At 32.3% G+C, this 5,879-nt stretch overlaps 1 protein-coding gene across 1 annotated transcript in view; it reads right to left on the bottom strand.

Moving 5' to 3' along the window:
- The window catches only part of LOC111714974 (protein Fe65 homolog), a gene marked incomplete in the record, with an annotated part of 27,703 nt that extends 27,355 nt beyond the window's left edge, over positions 1–348 (bottom strand). The window contains 1 exon segment of the mRNA XM_023490200.1: positions 310–348.
- Positions 349–5,879: the final 5,531 nt, after the last annotated feature.

Raw genomic sequence — 5,879 nt, 5'->3', positions numbered from 1 at the left:
TTTACTTTCATCTTATTCTTAGGTTGTTAGTATTACAGTGGTACTGGTAACCAGAAAACCAAAATATTTGACGATCATCTTTCTTTCTTTATATTTTAAAGCCTTATATTTCTTTAAACGTATGGAAAACATATTTGGAAATAAATAAGTTATAAAGGAATTGAGTTTTTGCCACAAGCTCAAATTTTCAAACCCTAACTTTGTAAACATTAATATCGATTGCTCAATCTTAATATCCAATGTGGACACTTCATCCGCTCTTTACCTCTCTTTTTGGATACCTGTCTTTCTCCTTATCTCCGAGAATACCTGTCTTTCTCCGTATCTCCGAGAAGTCTCTGAAGTTTAGCTGTTATGACTTTTCTTATGAAAATAAACACCCCTGGCTGCAGCCTGCAGCAGCATGGTGTAGACAGGAAATTCAAAAATGTTTTGCATTGAAGTTAAAAATATTAGATAAAAGATAAACACAATATCATAGGATACCATAAACATCGCACCGTGTTTTTTTTCAGAAATACCATTTCCTGAAACTATTTTCTAATCCCTATATCTTGGCAACCTGAGGAACAACAATTAGATTTCAAACTTTGACTGTTAAATCTAGCTCTGCCAGGATTTAAACCTTGAAATATCAGAGGTATACGATTCAGGTTGCAAAGATAGAAGGATTAGAAAATAAAAGCAATTGTTAAGTCTCTCCTATATTTTCAATTTGGTTGGTTAGTATAAATATTCGATGACATATTTGTTTTCCAAAAATATTTTTTAGAAAGTATTTGCTATTTCTTCAAAAACCAAAAAATGTTTAATGTCTGGTTTTCGTACAAAAAAGACTATGATTGAACAACTTTTCTTTTCTCCCCCTGAGCAGAGGGAGGGTGTAATTCTTGGAAATATATACCCCTGAATATAAAAATATACTAAAATGAAATATGAAAACGATCGAGCAAGGGGGAAATGCACCTGATCACAAAAAAAAGACCTTTAAAAGGACATTACAAATTTTATGAAATATTTAAACATTTATTTACATATCACCCTCACCCCTCATGCCACCATCCTACAAATGTAGAAATATGTTTATTTCAAGATCAAAATCACCAGGCTCCGTTTCTAACAATGGTGGATGTTAGTTTTTTTATCTTAATTAAAAAGAATAACTCTTTGCAAACAAATGAATTTTTTCCTATTTCAAATGATGAAATAAAAACAACAGTTGACATTTTAACTTTTTCATCTTCAATTGCACTGTGATATTTCCTGGCTACATTCACTGCAACGCATAAAACGTGCTGGCTCGACAGTACACTTGGAAGTCCAGACTAGACAGTACGAGTAAATATACAGTACTTGTTGTACCGGCTCGGATCATGAAACTTTTAAAGTGAGGTGAATAAAGTTAGTTTTTCAAAAAATTCTTAACAGCGTATTCCTCTTAATTTTACTTAATGATGCATGCAATTATTTTCGCCATTAATGGAAAGAAAGACTTTTCAAAAGAACAGAAAAAGTTTTGGTTTTGAACAATGATAATTTGTCTTGAACTTTAGATAACTTCGTAACCTCTGTTTCTGTAAATAAAAAATCCCCCCCCCCTGCCCCTTTGTCAATATTTGTTGTGCAATGTGCATGCTTGAAAAAGAAATAGCTTTGAGTCTAGCCTTTATTTTGCAAGGAAAGATGCCTTCTGCTTTAAATTTTTTTTCTAACGTCTACAAAATTTCATTTGCCCGGCTAATGCTAAAAAGTATGTTTGCACCATTTAGAATATATATTTTATGTATATAGCACTAACACCATTATTATATGTTTGGTATTTACGCATTATGAATACATTAAGAGAAGTATGTACATAAGGAAAATTAAGTAATTCGACCCTAGGGTCACAGCTATTCATTATTTACTGAAAACTAAGCAAAAGATCGCTTCCCGTCATTTTCTAGGAAAAATTTCAGTGAACTATTAACTGTTGCTTTTGTAGCCACCATTTTTTCGTTAATCGCAGAAAACAAAATTGTTCAAGGATTTTGTTTTAATTGGCGCATTTCAATGATAATAATTGTCGAAAATTTCCAGTTCAACCGTTTTGACGTTTTTTGAATAAAGCATGTATAATGTATATAATATACATAACCAAAAAGCATCAAACAATAAGAAGCCACAAAAAATCGGTTATCGGGCAATGAGAGAACGGTGAAATATGAGTTAACTTGTTCCATTTTAGAAATTTCATTAAAATCAATTTAATCTAAGAATTGAAATTATTTGTGGATATTACCTTATTATCTAGTTCAGTAACCGGTCCACGTGCAATATCCACTCCCATACTGTTTATATCCAGGTTAGCATACTGCTTTCTACTTCCTGTAGATCTAAACATGGATACAGGATACAGTATACTGTTTATATCCAGGCTAGCATACTGCTTTCTACTTCCGGTAGATCTAAACATGGATACAGGATACAGTATATTGTTTATATCCAGGCTAGCATACTGCTTTCTACTTCCTGTAGATATAAAAATGGATAAAGGATACTGCTGTATATAGTTTATATCCAGGCTAGCATACTGCTTACTACTTCCGGTAGATCTAAAAATGGATACAGGATACTGCTGTATAAAGTTTATATTCAGGCTAGCATACTGCTTACTACTTCTGGTAGATCTTAAAATGGATACAGGATTTATATACTTTATACTTATAAGTATAAAGTTTATATCCAGACTAACATAGTGCTTTCTACTTCCAGTAGATCTAAACATGGATACAAGATACAGTATATTGTTAATATTTAGGCTAGCACACTGCTTTCTACTTCCGGTATATCTAAAAATGGATACAGGATACTGTATACTGTTTGTATCCAGGCTAGCATACTGCGTACTACTTCCGGTAGATCTAAAAATGGATACAGGATACAGTTTATAGTTTATATCCAGGCTAGCATACTGCTTACTACTTCCGGTAGATCTAAAAATGGATACAGGATACAGTATATAGTTTATATCCAGGCTAGCATACTGCTTACTACTTCCGGTAGATCTAAAAATGGATACAGGATACATTATATTGTTTATATCCAGGCTAGCATACTGCTTTCTACTTTCGGTAGATCTAAACAAGGATAAAGGATACAGTATATTGTTTATATCCAGGCCAAAACGCATCCTTTGTTGGATACACGATATAGGATACAGGATACAGATTACTATTGAAGATAAAGCATACTGTAATTGATAAAACTTCTAATATAAAGTAAAAGAAAACGCCATAAAGTAATTCTAGCGCAATAAAAAAATATATATTCTTTCTGTAGGTTGTGCTGAAAATTGATAGAAAAATAAGATTTACCAGAGATACATTATGACAATTCCCATCGGACCCCTAGGCTATACTAGAGGGCAACCTAGCTAAGGAAAAGGAAGAGGTGGGGGGAGGAATGGGAGGGTGGGAGACTAAGACTAAGACTAAGACTAAGACTAATACCAAGATGAAAATCAACAACTTGTATCCTATTGAAAACTTTAACTGTAAATCTATAAAACGGAAACTAGCTCCCTTCCCTTTTTATTCTATTGAGTCACTGACTGAATAAACTTTTCTAATATTAAATTCATTTTCAGTAAATATTTACACTGTCAGTCTTAATAAATTCTGAGCGTTTTTTATTTTATTTTAAAAATGTTACATGTTTTGAGGCTTTTTAGTCCGCCGGTACATGTATTTTGTCTATTTCGATTGCGTATTTAGTTTTTAGATTTACTGGTATTTATATGTATAAAGCAGTAATCTCGTTTATGGTGTTTATTTGTTTGTTTGTTTGATATATCCAATAATAGCTCATAAACCCCTGGACCGATTTGCCTAAAATTTGTATTGATGAACTCGAGAACACCAAGGGAATGTTCTTAGCTTGGTTTTGAGATCATAGAATAAATACAAATAATAAATATAGAATAAATGTGATTTTAAATGTTTATTGTAGAGGATCAATTTTCGCTATAAATCCGAACTAGGAATCCTGGAAGGAAAAGGAAAATATACGGGAAAAGGTGGAAATCCAGTATTTCTCCAACCTGCATCAGATCAACATGTCCTCCTGCATAATAGTTTATTTCCTGCAATTGTATTGCTAATAAATGTTAAATCTGGCATAACTAACTTCATGATAAACTCTATTTATTTATTTAAAACTAAAATAAACATTTTTATTCTTTATCGTTTATTCTAATCTTGTTAAGTTTACTACTATAAATATCAAACAAAACCGTGCAAATAAAAGGAACATTAATCATTATAGGACTTTCTAATCCACAATAATACACTCGGAGATTAGAACTGTTGAGTAAAATGTTGAGTGTCAAAACTTTTAACTATAAGTGCTTAATCTGCCAAAATCGTCTGACAAGCAATTTTGCGATCTCTAAGACCAGGGCTTTAGTAACATCTATAGAACTAAATACGGATTAGTGCTATTGAGAGGGTTAAGAGTTCTAACCTCTGAGTAGCTTCTGTTTATAATTTATCCTTTCTCTAGTTGAGATACTTGACTCGTCTAATTCCCTTCCCCGTCTTCAAACTATTTTAATCCCTTTAACCCCTTTTAATCAAACTTAATTCCTAAATATCCCCCCAGCCCTTCGATGTGATAACCACCAGTCCATTCAAAATTTTAAAATACGGGGTTACCCACGAAGGATGATACTTCGGAGACGACTGTACGGAGTTATTACTGTTTCTTTAAATTCATGATTTCAAGAGGCGGTGAACTTAATTCTTTGATTTACAAATACTAAAATGTGCAGTTGAAGGACTGTTTTAAGGGCAGAAGTAGTCGTCTTTACAGTCTCGTCCTTTGAGGGTAACCCTGTTTATAAGGGTCCTGTCACGTCCTGGTGCGAATTCTAAGTCTCCCCCCACCCCCCACTNTTTGACTAGCTAATAATCTGTAAGAAGAATTTCTACAAAAAGGGTCACTGAAATTATAACGACACAAAAGTTTCCCCCTGATTTTGTTAAAACTAGATTAATCTAAGAAGTAGAATAAGTGTAGAATGTGCAAGTTTAACGTTTAACAGAACAAATCTAACTTTAAATTCAAATCCTTCTTAGACTTCATCTTATTCTAGACATAGGACAGTTATATAAAACAGAGAATTCAAACACAGAATAGGGAAAATTTTTAATTTAAGGTTCTTTTTATAATCATTGTGGGGAAAATTAAGAGAATATTTTGTTGGTTTAGTATTTTAAACTAAGCCATCAGGGCTCAGCGCGCCCATTTTCTATTTCAACTTTTTATTGTTGCTCAATCTTTCAGCAATTACTTTTTGATAAAACAATAATAATTTGCGAATTTACAATGTTGTTTTCGTGGATTTTCAAAATTTTACGAAAATAAAAAATGTTTGGATACTACTTTTTGTGATTTCAAGCATCCTCTTCCCTGGGGTCATGTTAGGTCCCACACACAATTTGGCCCCGATCGGTTCAGCCGTTCTGAAGTTTATTGGATACAAACAAACAACCAGACAGACACCAGGACGAGCAAAGTAGATATAGGAGAATAAAAATAAATTCTTGAGATTTTAACTTCAAGATGGATAAATAAAAAGGGGATTTTTGAAGAAGAATTTGAATTAAAATAAGTTATGCACAACATTAAAAAATAAGGTTTAAAACTAAAACGTAAAAAGAAAACGGAAAAGGTTAAAAATCTTAAATGTTAAAAATGTTAAATCTTAAAAATCTTGATCTAAATAATCAAATGCTCAAAAGAAAACTTTAAAAATTAACCAATATTTCTAAGTGAGCAAATTCAAATGCTAAAACAATTTATAACTTATCGTTTGTATCTATCTATCCATTCATTGG

The sequence above is a fragment of the Eurytemora carolleeae genome, unplaced genomic scaffold, assembly GCF_000591075.1.
Source record: "Eurytemora carolleeae unplaced genomic scaffold, Eaff_2.0 scaffold1662, whole genome shotgun sequence".
Classification (NCBI taxonomy): Eukaryota; Metazoa; Arthropoda; class Copepoda; order Calanoida; family Temoridae; genus Eurytemora; species Eurytemora carolleeae.
This window is presented reverse-complemented; position numbering and strand designations above follow the sequence as displayed.